Below are 14,177 nucleotides of genomic sequence, written 5' to 3' on the forward strand. Positions count from 1 at the left end.
TGGTCTATGTTTTATTGTACTAACCAAGTATCCTTGGTAACTTATTATACTGGCCTGTAACAAGTGGGAGAAAAAATCTTAAGAGAAATGAATGCGCAGAATTTGATTAAGTCCAATCTGTCCAGTTAGACAGATAGACAGCAGTGTAATGTTTTTTCTCAGAATTAAAACAATATTTGACCTTGTAGCTGATGATGTGTTTTCCATCCTTTCCAGGTTAATTGCACTGAATCAATACAATGGACTTCAGTCATTATTAAGTGTCGCAATACGAATATTGACAAAAGTAGTTCCTTCCTTTTCACGCCACTGCCGACGGTATCTTTCATATCGCCTATCTAACAACTAACATCCAAAGTTAAAACACTCTTTATATTACGTAGTCAAGCATAAAAAATTAAGTTTTTGTAAATATTCCTATTATTTAATCTTACATAATACCTTAAAACAAGCCAATACTAGGACTACTTTCCACATCGTATACACATTTTACATTTAATACCCTAAAAATGTCTAATACTTGGACTCCTTTTTTAAGTTTTACATATTTATCACACTTAAATTATTACATTAAAAATTACTATTACTAGGCCTGCTTTCTGTGTTGTACACTTATTGTTTGTTTGGTTGTTTTTTTTTAATTTCGCGCAAAGCTACTCGAGGACTATCTGCGCTAGCCGTCCCTAATTTAGCAGTGTGAAACTAGAGGGAAGGCAGCTAGTCATCACCACCCACCGCCAACTCTTGGGCTACTCTTTAACCAACGAATAGTAGAATTGACCGTAACATAATAACGCCCCCACGGCTGAAAGGGTGAGCATGGTTGGTGCGATGGGGATTCGATCCCGCGACCCTCAGATTATGAGTCGAACGCCTTAACCCACCTGGCCATGCCAGGCCACCTATCGCACTTATTATTCTGACAATTGCTAGTACTAGGCCTACCTTCTGCGTTGTATACATTTGTCATTTAGTACCCTAAAAAATGACTAATACTAGGTATACTTTCCACGTTTTAACTTCAGCTTCATTGTTAGTGACATAATGGTAGTGTTAATAGATAATTTAAACTTATTAAATACTATTTCCATTGCCTCGAAAATATTTTCTTATTTCTACGAAATACACTGTATTATAATTCGGTGAGAAGCTAACAGAACAAAGTTATGATCATGATACCAAAATTTAATAAAGTGAAGTGTAAGATGATTTGCACTGGTTTGATGAAGTGTAGATATTTTTGTACTAAACCTTTTCCAGAGAATGCCCTTAAGTATGAATTTTACGTTCGCCTCTACACTCTTGGCATTTTGTCAAAAATCCATCCTAAAAATATTTACATTTTCAGTTTTAGAAAAGTTTTTCTCACAATGTAGCCAGGTTCTTTTGTGAATTATATATATACATATAGAGAGACAGATAAAGTTCGAATACCTTATAACACTTTGTTTGTTTCGTTTTTTTGTTTGTTTTCCTCTCTCGGTAACTTTTATAAAATGTCGCGAAAGGGCTTACTGAACAATCACTGATTTGTTTGTTATTTAACACAAAGCTTTACAGTGAGCTATTTGTGCGCTGCCCACCACAGGTATCGAAACCCGAATCTTAGCATTAAAACGACTTACCACTGAGTCACCGAAATAATCGTTGAAAAGTGGAGGTTAAAAATACAAACCATATGTAAAAAAGTTTCTGAAAACAGACAAACAAATATGTAAGTTAGACTATTGTCAGGCATTTAGATAAGAAATTTAATTAATTAAAAATACAAACAATACCACGTATATTTTGATAAAATGATTAAAAAAACGGTCAGATAATTATAAAAAACAACAACTTATTTTAAACAACATTACGCGTCGGTAATTTCGTCAGGGTTAGTACATACCACTATTTGATATCAGAATATTCGTTAAATTATCATTTAGTACCATATAAATGGCTAATACTAAACGTACTTTCCAAGTTTTATCCTCAGCTTCATTGGTAATACATATTTGATATTTCTACCCAGCTCACTATAATAATAACTCGGTGAGAAGTTGAAAGAACAAAAGTTATAATCATAAAACCAAAACTGTTAATACGAAACAGTTGTATGTACTAACCCTGGTGATCCTGCAAAGGCGAAACGTTGGTTAAAATAAAGTTCTCCCCTCGCTAGTACAACGTTAAGTGTACGGGTTTACAACGCTAAAATCAGGGGCTCGATTTCTTTCGGTGGGCTTAGCAGATAGCCCGATCTAGCTTTGCTATAAGAAAACGCACACAAATACACATAAAGAGTTATTTTATAATTACCTGATTTTAAAGGTCGTTTTTCTAACATTTTTACCAAAATGTGTAACGGCCTGGCATGGCCAAGCGCGTAAGGCGTGCGACTCGTAATCCGAGAGTCGCGGGTTCGCGCCCCCGTCGCGCTAAACATGCTCGCCCTCCCAGCCGTGGGGGTGTATAATGTTACGGTCAATCCCACTATTCGTTGGTAAAAGAGTAACCCAAGAGTTGGCGGTGGGTGGTGATGACTAGCTGCCTTCCCTCTAGTCTTACACTGCTAAATTAGGGACGGCTAGCGCAGATAGCCCTCGAGTAGCTTTGTGCGAAATTCCAAAACAAACAAACAAACAAACCAAAATGTGTAAATCTCTCCAGTGTGTAATACAAATTTTGAAAGATGATACATACGCACACACACACACATACAAACAAACTTGCCAACAAAGTTAATCTGTTAATAATTGTACTCAAGGGAATTTCTTCAAAAAGCGCATTACGTCCGTCAAAATTAATTTCACTCAGTACGATTTTATAATGATTTCTTCAATAGTGGTGACATTGCATTAGTAGTACTGATAAAAATAATTGTGTAAGTTTGTAGGAATTCGTAACATGAAAACAAACTTCTCCACTATCATACACTTATTATGATTCGTCGTTGTTGATGTGTTGTTGTGTTTTTAAAGTAGAGCTATTATTGTTGTTTAATGTAGAACAAATTCACATTGGATTGTTTGATACGTATAATGTGGGGAATCGAACCTCGGATTACACTGTTCAAGTCCATAAACTTTCCGCTGTTCCACCGAATAACTAAAATAAAGCAACATCAGAGTGGACTTATGTGAAATAGCCACATATCGCAGGAAAATAGTTATAATAGGTTATTTCTGCACGGTGAGTTTTCCTAAATAAGTAGAAAACTAGAAAATCTTAAAATAGAGTTTTACTTGTTCTCTCTCACGTTTCGGTTCTTTAAATAAATTTTTATGTAGATAGGACGATATTTTTACAACGGAATAATATTGTTTTATTGTTTAAAAGTCCAGCAGAGTCAATTATCTTTTATAGGCTCTCCCTTGTGGGTCAGTGGTAAGTTTACGAAGTTACAGTGGTTGAAAACTATGTTCGATTTATTTTTAACTATCGTAAGTCTCCCCTACACACACACAAGTGTTCGGGAATAATTCTGTAGAGCACAGATAGTCCATTGTCTAGCTTTGCGCTTAACAACAACCAAGTTAAGCTATTAAATGTCACTTTATTTTTGCCACAGCATGTATACATCATTAATGAAATCAACGACACATAAAATAGGTCAGGTTTTATTTTACAATAAATTGTTTCTCTCAGCAACAAAGGATATCCATATTTACGTCCTTTCAACAACGGGTTGGTTAAAAGTTTTCTGAGCTCCATGTATTAAAAAAAAATAAAATAGGAGGACAGACTTACTCAACGTTTTATTTCCCCAAAAGGGGACCAAGGACTGCCTGGAGGGGTAACCTATTAGAGAGTCAGTAAACACTAAAATGACGTTAGAAAAGGGACACTGAACTGCAATTTGTACTTTCGTGACGTCAATAAAACGTGCACTAGCCATGAATCACGAGAATAATTATTCACCCTGTATGCTACAACACAGCATGCCATAAAAATATTTATTACTCTTTATTTTGGTTTTATTCACTCTTGAAACAGAACATTGCTGAAGTATATATCATGTCACCCCATAAGTAATGTCCGAATGTTTAATACAAAAGTGCATCATCATTTCTGTCTTTGATGAAGGCTTTAATGACTAAAATATGTAGTGGGACATGTATAAAAATGTTAAGACAAATAAAAGAAACTAACCTAGCTCCACTTTTATGGATCATTAATCAGATAAACCTTATGAAGATGGATGTGTCTGAGGAGCACATTAGACATATAATACTTTATGATTTTAAAACGGCAATAGTGTAGCAGAAACTACACGAAACATTCAAGGTGTTTATGGTGTGGAGTCTCTCAATGAAAGAAAATGTTGAAGGTGGTTTTCAGAAGTTCAGATCAGGTGACTACAGTTTAAGTGATGCACCATGTTCAGGTTGTCCTGTTGAGTTTAATGATGATCATATTAATTTTCTCTACAAGTGGGTTTTCTCGTCATCACAGAGTTTAATGACGACTTTTGCTGGGTGCACTTAATGAAGATTGTGCTGTAACAGTCGAAGAATTAGCACGGAAGCTTAATTAAACCCATTCAACAGTTCATTATCATCTGTAACAGCTTGGAAAGGTGTTAAAACTTGTAAAATGGGTCCCCCATGATTTAACAGAAGCCAACCTTAAATCAAGAGTGAACATTTGCACTTCTTTGCACTGTCGTAAACGTAACTCACCTTTTTTGGAATAACATGACTGGAGGTGAAAAATGAATATTTTATAAAAATGTTAAGCGCCGTAAACAATGGTTCAGTATAGGTAAACTGGTTAAAGCACAGCCCAAAATGGACCTCCACCCTAGGAAAGTCTTATTAAGTTTTTGGTGGGATAATGTTGGTGTAATCTACTTTGAGTTGCTGCTACTCAATGTAACAATTACATCAGACTTCTACTGTCAACAGTTAGAGTGCTTGAATGTTGCACTGAAAGAAAAGATGCCTGCTTTGATCAATCGTAAAGAATCACATCTGCAAAGATTGAAGAGCTAGAATGAGGAAAACTTCCACATCCTCCTTATTCTCCAGACCTTGTCTTATCTGATTATCATCTATTCCGAAGTTTGCAGAACTATCTTAATGGAAAAGAGCTTGGAACACATGAAGATGGCAAAACTACCCTCCCTACATTCTTTTCCTCCAGACCCCAAGAATTTTATAGAAGTAATATTCAAAAGCTTGTGAATCGTTGGCAGGAAGTAATTAATAATAACGTAACATACATTTATTGATTAAATAACATTAAAAGTGTTTAAAATCTTTTCTCTTTTTCCGAATCTAAATTCTGAAATATTTTTAAGGGATGACCTGATATACATGTGCGTGACTATTTGTAGCTTCAATACGCACCTTAACCGTTGTCAGCAGGCCCGACGAGACGGGGGAGCAGGGAGGGCTAGTGCCCCGGGCCCCGAGAAGAGAGTCTATATATAATGCCTTGCCACTTGGTGTGTGAGTGGGGGGCTTAATGCTAGTTGCCCTGGGGCCCGTAATGGCTCTCGATGGCCCTGGTTGTCAGAACTGAAAATTAGAAGCAGCGAGTATTGAATGAAAAGCTGGACACTTTAGATTTATTTTTACTAATTGTACTAAAAATAATATAGAAAGTATGCTTAGCATGTGAAATTGCCGTTTCCTGAAGACTAAAACATTTGTGATTTATCTTTTTATAAATACTTGCCAACTTCCGGGTTATAACCCCGATTCTTTGTTTCTACTCGTTTTTCGTACATCGTCAAACGTCTCGAAACAGCTTTCTTTCAGTCATGATTGACTGTCCTCAACACGCTCTTACTGTTACTCTTTATCTTTTACTTACCTACTTTTGACTAAATTCCTAAAACCTGAGAATCAGCTGACACAATTGTGAGTAAAATAAACCATAAATTACTTTACGTTCACGTTGTCACTATATCATGGTATGTTAAAATGTAATGGTATGTTCACAAACAATAGTTCCCCGCTGGTACAATGGTAAGTCTACAGATTTACAACACTAAAATCAGGGGTTTGATTCCCCTCGGTGGAACTCAGCAAATAGCCTGATGTGGCTTTGCTATAGAAAAACACACAAAAAAATATTGTCCTCGCAACATCCGGGGTATGTGATCGCCATTGTGTTCTAACTCAGATATTAGTACTCATTTTCCAGGATGAAGAAAGTCTTAAACCTTGAATCCTGCAAGATCGTTTTCTATATTTCTTGGTTACTAGTGGTGTAACCAGGAGTTGGAGATTAAGGATCTAGGCAGGGGGATGCAAGTTACCAAAGAAAAATACAAGCAAACGTTTAAGTCCTCCAGAGGCACAGCGATATGTCTGAGTATTTTGATACACACAGGAGGCAGAGCACAGATAGCCTATTGTACAGCTTTGTGCTTAACTTAAACAAGCAGTTGTTTAAATTTTAACATTAGACAAAGAAGCGTTTGTCATTTCTTTAGAAGTATTGTAAAAATTTCTATTACATTTTACGTTTTATTGAGTGAAGATAATGAATGTAAAACAGCACAAATAATTTGAACCATATTCCATATTTTCTGGGGTAGTTGTTCCAAGTGGTTACGCTAGAACTTGTGACATATTTAAACAGTAATTCTTTCTTTAAACTTGTTATACGTATCCTACAATACTGTATCCAAGGTCGCAGATTCAAATCCTTGTTACACCAAACCTGCTCGCCCTTTCAGGTGTGGGGTGTTATAATATGACGATCAATCCCACCATTCGTTGGTAAAAGAGTAGCCCAATGGTTGCTTTTCCCCTAGTCTGACACTGCTAAATTAGGAACGGTTAGCGCAGATAGCCCTCGAATAGCTTTGCGCGAAATTCAAAACAAACCAAACCAAACTTAAAATACTGACGCCAATTTCATTAGGTTATACTAACCAAACACTGTATACATCGAGTTCAAGAACTTCTCAGTATCGTTTAATTTGGAATAAGTCCATCTTTCCACGTGATAAAATTTGTCCACCTTAATTTTTTCTAATATCTTAATTTTTTTTTCACTGTAATTACTCCGACCTACCTCGCATTTTCTTGGTCCCTGCCGCGTGTCACGCAGTGATGTTCTTGTCGCGTGGCAGCGTCTATATGCACGCGATCTGCCTCAGTTATTTTTACATTCACCAAAACTTGTTTCTGCTTCATGTGTCGTCTTCCTCTTATGATGATCATTTTCTACGACTTCATGTCAACGTGCCAAAATGTTGGATTTTATTTACACTTCCTAATGAAAAATAACGATTACATGTGCTTCTAAAGAAAATCCACATTTTTTTTTTCAAAAAGAAAAATCTTTAGATTTTTTTGGCTGCATCTCACGGCCCGGAAGTCACAATTCAATTACTTTGAGCAAGTCAATGGACAATAACTTAAGCACGTGGCTTACTTCCGTACCACAATTTTGAAAGACTGATAAATTGACACACAAACATAAAATTGTCTTTGTGACTACAAATTAATTTGCATTCATCGCGAACTAGCACGGCCTGTAGAATAGGATGTTCCAATCGCAGTCTGCTGGATCGCACATGTCACCGAACATGTTCGTCCTTTCTGCTGTGGGGGGCGTTATGGTGTTACAGTGAATCTCACTACTTGATGATAAAGAGCACCCAAATAGTTGGCGGTGGGTAGTGTTGACAAGCTAGTTTATCATTCCAAGTATAAGGACGATCAGCACAGATAGCCGTGGAATAGCTTTGCGTAACGCGAAATTCAACATAGTCAAATTTATTTCAAGTGAAATGGTTTAATGTCTATGTCTGTAGTTGAGTTATAGCCTTGTTTAATCACCGAATTGCTATCATCGAGTGTTTCACAACTTGTGAGGCTCCCAGTGTCATTGAAAAGTGTTTCTGAAGTGGAGGACTGAGTGCTAACTAAATAGTCAAAGTGTTTATCTTTGACAGCCGTAAGTCTACGGATTTACAACGCTAACACCAGGGGTTCGATTCCCCTCGGTGGGCTCAGCCAGATGTGGTTTTACTATAAGAGAAACACATAAAACAACAACAACAATTATTTGTAACTTGCCCACATTAGCCAAACAATGTGTGAAGTTTTTCGCAACGGTTTAAGTACGACAGAAAAATATTTTAAGAGTACTTGGGAAATATCTATAACTCTAGTGTTAACAATGTTATAATTACCCCTCAAAATTAGCTTTCGTATAGATACATAGTATTCCTTCAGTTAAAAGGCTTAAGTTCAGGTTGAAACAGGAATTACCAGTCGGTAATAGATAAAAATTAGATAGCTGTAACATGTAGAATACTCAACACTTTGTACACTATACAGTCTGTGTCTTTGGGGAGTCAACCCCTATATTATGTATGAAGTGAAGGAATGAAAAAAAATCAATACATATAATATTAAATTTAATGACACAGATTCATAGAATACACTCATTACCTTTCATTCAGAAGGAATAAAATAGTTTGTAGATGTAAAATGATGTAAGGATGACAATGCCAAAAAGAATGCCAACATGAATATATGGATGATACAGCTGTACTTTATTCTTATGTTCTTTCCTTACTGTAGATTCGTTAACATTAAGTCCCCTAAAGTGAAAGTTATGACTAGTGATAATTAATAATCTATTGCAGTCAATTGTTTGGTATAATACCAATATCTGAGGTCATTCTGCGCGTGAAATGAGGAAACTGACAAAACTGATATGATATTAACTATATATTTTATTAATGAATTATAAAAATTCAATAAATGTTCATTCGCCAACCTAATTCAGTGAATTGTTTAAAAACATAGATGGAAACAAGTAACAAAAAATACGCAAAAATTTAGTATGATATAATAGTGACAATGTCAACACGTACAGAAACAAGGTAGTTATGAATACACAAAACCATACAAAAACCACTATATAAGTAATCAAATCTTCCAAAGAATAACTTTTATCTACGACTAAATGTTGAACTCTTGTGAGTTGCATTAATTCAGATTTAACTGAATAGTGTTATATAGTCTTACAGTGGCTAATGACTTTTACCTTGTAAGATTGACTCAGTACTTACTGGCTACTCATGCAGTTGTTTTTATATGGTTTTATGTATTTAAATCAACCATGTTTCTATACTTTTTTGGATTGCCATCCTACGTGAATCATACTTAATTTCTGCAAAACTTTTAATTACTTGTAAGATACAAAATCTGCATTACTGTAGTGAAAAAAAGGTCATTCCAGTAGGTCAGCTCTTAGTTTATGGACTTACAGTGAATAATTCTCTATGGTTGAAAGAGCGCAGATAGCTAATGGTGTAGCTTTGCGCTACAACATGTAAACACACCATTGTAACCAAACTTTCACAATATAAGTTATTTTTATTTTGGGAACGAAGCTATTAAAAAAACGAGAACTTCAAGGTCAGCTTTCACAATAAGCAAGAATAGTGACCAAGTCAACCTTATGAATAGGTTTTACAACTATTCTTAGATCATCCAAACATTTACTTACATAGAGGGTGATGGACAGACGTTAGTCAAGATAAAGTACGTATTGCATGATTTATTTTTTATGTAAAATAACACAATATAGTGTTTGTTGTTTAAGTAAGATTTCAAGTTGTTGCCTTTTTAGTTTGGAATTAAGCACAAAGCTACACGAAAGGCGATATGCGCTCTGCCCACCACGAGTGTCGAAGCCCGGTTTCTGACAGTATAAGCCCGCAAACATACAGCTGTGACACTAGGGGCAACAAAATATATCCCAAAATAAAGTAGGTATTGCATAATCAATTTTCTATGTAAAATAACACAATACGTCTTTAGATAAACAACGTATTACATTATATATTTTTTTATGTAAACTAGCACAACATATCCTTAGATAATATATTGCATAACATATTTTTCTACCTAAAGTAATACAACGTAACTTAACATAAAGCATATATAGAACATAAAGAACTATCTGTGCTCTGCTCACCACAGGTATCAAAACCCGATTTCTAGCGTTATAAGCCCGCATACATGCAGTTGTGCCACTGAAGAGCCTAAATCTAATCCTTCCATTTAATGCCCCTTTCCCACCACCACCATTAACCTTATCTTTAACCCGCTTTATCGTTACTAACCTTTCCGTGTCTCTGCCTTTCTTCCTTTGCGGGCTCCATTGGTTACCTTGGCACCGAGATCCCCACTTTCCGGAGGACTCTGTTAGAGAAGGTGCTATTAATTCGAAGAAATTAAAACGTAATTGCGACATTCTGTGCTGTTAATATGGTACTAGAAAGTGTAACAAACTTTGAATCTACGATTATCGCTTGTTTGTCTCTACTATTGTGTGTGTGATCTACAACCAATCCGTCTGCGATCAATAATGTTTACTTTAACACACCGACGGTGTTTAAACTGTGTACTATGGGTTGGTAGGTTGCATTAGTTAACACAGTTTATGCAACTTCTTGAATATAAAAGGATGTAGGTCAGCGCAACTCCCGTGCACACGCTGTGCTAGGGGTCCAGGAACATATTTCCTCGAAAAATAAAAAAAAACAGTAAAAAACAGGGTGAAATAATAGTTTCCTGCAATCTAGGCCACAGAGGCCGCTCCAATTAGTTATGCACTTCCGTGCGTCTCTTTTATTATTAAAGCGCACTAACATTTTGTAAAGATTACTTTCAAGGAAGGGTCCTGAAATTGATGCGTTTGGCAATTATGATATTTGTTTTTAGTATTTTATTACTTTGAACATAACAAACAGGACATTTTAAATATCAAAACTAAAAGCCAAATTGTTTTCCTATCTGTATAAATTAACTTCACATTTCTCAGACAGAATTATTAATTATTTCGCAAAGAATGTGATAATTTAATAATACAGTTTTGTAGAATTCCTTTTAACATCTTCAGTACTTTTAAAATTAAATTCAATAGTTTCCATTCTGTGATAATGATATATATTTCTCTATAACCTCTTTCAGTTTACTTCTTATCTGCTCTGCGTTTGTTTACAATGTTGATATCATAACACCTCAACTGAAATAAGTACTGAATGATAGTAGTACTGCCCCGGTAGGACAAGGGTAAGTCTTTGGATTTACAACGCTAAAATCAAGGGTTCGATTCCCCTCGGTGGACACAGCAGATAACGCGATGTGGCTTTGTTACAAGAAAACACGCACGTTAGTAACACGTGCTTCCACGTCATCATCATCCTTTTAACACAGGCAAGTCATTGAAAATTTATTATAACTATTAACTATTGCTTACTGAGTGAGCCAGCAGGAAAAAGTATATCTCTCTTTCTGTTGCTTTCGATATTCTATTAGAATGATAAATGGAAAAATATATCATTCATTTTGCTGTTTTGCATCATGATTTCGCATTTCTTCGGGAATGTTAAAACATATCCGGAATAGGATCTGCTCGAGACGACCGCAATGTGTTAAAAATTAGGAGAAATACGTCTTTAGCAGATATATTCAAATGGTTTGCATGTAGTTAAAGTATTCCGAGTGATTTGAATATAAGGTCGTAAACTTACACTGATATCTTGCTTAGTTGAAGGCTGCATATTAAAGCGATTGCTCTGCAACATTGAATCTTACTTGTGCTGTTTCTGTGTTGGCCTCTGTAGTGAAGTTCTGTCAATATCTAATGATGACGCAGAAACTTCTACAAATTGATATGACTTGCGGTTTATCGTAATTGTATGCGTTTTTACGAGAGAGGTAATGATCGTAAGTAACCTAAGGACGGTGGGAAGTCGCAGTATGACCCTGGTCCGATTTAATAACATGGCATTTCATTATTATTATTTATTCCTTGTCATATCGGAACGTTATTAGAAGCCTTTTCATAACTCAAGAAATCTGACTTATAATGAATACAGATGCTGGCTAGTGAATAAGAAATAAAAGACTCATTAAGACAATTATAAATAACAATGTTTGAATTAATGACTTGTGGTCTTTTGTGTTATTTTATAACCCAACATAAAATTTCCATTTTACAGGTTTTCTTTCTGACGGATATCAGTGTACCTGAATACCAAATTTTGAAAAAAAAAAAAAGATAGAATTTCGATCTCAACATAAAGTTCTTGAAGAAGGAAAACTTTAAATACATACAAACATTTATTCTTCACCTGATTAATGAATAATATTATCAATATGGTACTTTTCATAACTACAACACAATATGCCTAACTCATATACGTCTATATGTGGCATGGCCAGGTGGGTTAAGGCGCTCGACTCGTTTTCTAAAGGTTGTGGGTTCGAATCCCCATCGCATCAAACAATCTCACCCTTTCAGGGGCATTATATTGTTGGTCAATCCCACTATTTGTTGGTTAAAGAGTAGCCAAAGAGTTGACGGTGGGTGGTGATGACTAGCTGCTTTCCCTCAAGTCTTACACTACTAAATTAGAGACGGCTATCGCAGATAGCCCTTATGTAGCTTTGCGTGAAATTCAAAACAAACATCTATATGTATATTTAATGTAATGGACGTAGCGTGTATCTCAGTATCTATGTATGCAACCGAAACTACACTATCTATTGATGACACCACAAATAAATCCGTAAAAAAACTTCACATTTTTGGTATTCAAGATTCAAACAATTCGAAGAGTAACCGTGGTGTGTGTAACAACTACTACTTTTAATAGAACACAATTTTAAACAAAACAACAACTACTTTCTAATAGAACACAATTTTAAACAAAACAACAACTACTTTCTAGTAGAACACAATTTTAAACAAAACAACCACTTTTTGCTAATAGAACACAATTTTAAATAAAATTAACCTCTTCACAACAGGAACACGGCATTCACTAGGACTATACATGAGGGTTTGATTATATCTTTATTGGTATAATTTTTAAATATAATACTGAGAGACTGGAGTTTTAAAAAAATATTTTTGTAATAAATAGTACCACTTTTAATATATAGAAATATTACAGTTTAATATTAAGATCAGTAATTACTAGCACCAACAACTGCCGTAGGGCGGCGTTTCTTTAGCTTTTGATGAAGGTTTAGTGTATTTCTGGTAAATTACATGTGTGAGACGTGCACTATTATGTACATTTAGTTAAAGGTTACATACTACAACAGTTATTCCATACCACGTACCAGCTTGACATTGTGTCTGCTCTTTGAATGAAATAAGTCCACTTCACATTTTATACTCGCATATGTTAGTGTAAATGGTGTTTTTTTCTCCCTTTCATACAGTTATTTGAATTGACTGTTAAGGTAAGTAATGTAAGGATCCTATACCCTGATATGAATTGAATGTATGGTATTTCATCACATCCCTCATTATTCTGTACAAGTATATCCATATTCAATGCAGACACTTATTAATTTTGTTTCTTTTCCTTTGCTGTTGGGTCAAACGAGATCCAGTGGTTAGCGTGCCGGACTACGGTTTAAGGTTCTATGATTCGCCTCCCATTAGCACAAAAAATAAAATAAAGAGATCGTGCTATGCACTTTGGTGGTTTAGATAGCATTAACGTAGTGACAGTCAAATCATTCTATTCGATCTGACAAGAGTTTGGCGTCGGTTGACCGTGAATAAATGACTTTGGGAAGTCATTTTAAGCCATTAAGATAAACTATGAGGTTTCATTACAGTTTGTTGTTTGTTATTAAATGCAAAGCTCCCAGGGGTGTTAAAACCCGGTTTCTAGTCGTACTGAGCCACTGGAGGGCGTTGTTGTTACAGTTTTCGTGATTTATTAAAATTTATTTCTGTACACCATCTATTATTTTTACACAATGTAACAAGATCCACGGAACGTCTGATTAAATTTTACGCTATCTGCGCAATCAAGTTTTAATGAACATTACGTAAATTACCGAGAAACGAGATAAAATACCGCCACTTCATGGAAGTGTTGGTTGTCCAACAACAAAACAAGTTTCAATAATAATACTGTATTCTCATATTATTGTTTTTCCTGGAAAAGTAAACCTCAAATTCTCGGTTTCCTTTTATGCCCTAAACTTTTATTTCCTAGCGATCTAGTAACTAGTAAGAATGATTAATGAAATTTCTGGAAAGCCAGTGAAACGTTAAGTTCCAGTATCCGGTTGCCTGTAACAACAGCTTCAAGTCCGCTATGTAGCTCGAAAGTAAAGGTTTTAATAAAAGTTATATATATTTTTTTTTACTCTTGTTAGCTTATTTTTAACAAGAACGCG

At 35.3% G+C, this 14,177-nt stretch overlaps 1 protein-coding gene across 5 annotated transcripts in view; it reads right to left on the reverse strand.

Annotated features, from left to right (window-relative positions):
- Positions 1–7,161, reverse strand: part of LOC143233225 (uncharacterized) — a 66,158-nt gene extending 58,997 nt beyond the window's left edge. For 2 of the 5 annotated variants that reach the window (XM_076469208.1, XM_076469212.1), the window contains exon 1: positions 7,015–7,092. The gene's annotated coding sequence lies outside the window, so the exon portion shown is untranslated. Of the gene's footprint in view, positions 1–7,014 lie in introns of all 5 variants that reach the window. The other 3 variants (XM_076469215.1, XM_076469209.1, XM_076469206.1) reach the window with 3 other exon arrangements.
- Positions 7,162–14,177: the final 7,016 nt, after the last annotated feature.

The sequence above is a fragment of the Tachypleus tridentatus genome, chromosome 12 (assembly GCF_004210375.1).
Source record: "Tachypleus tridentatus isolate NWPU-2018 chromosome 12, ASM421037v1, whole genome shotgun sequence".
Taxonomy (NCBI): Eukaryota; Metazoa; Arthropoda; class Merostomata; order Xiphosura; family Limulidae; genus Tachypleus; species Tachypleus tridentatus.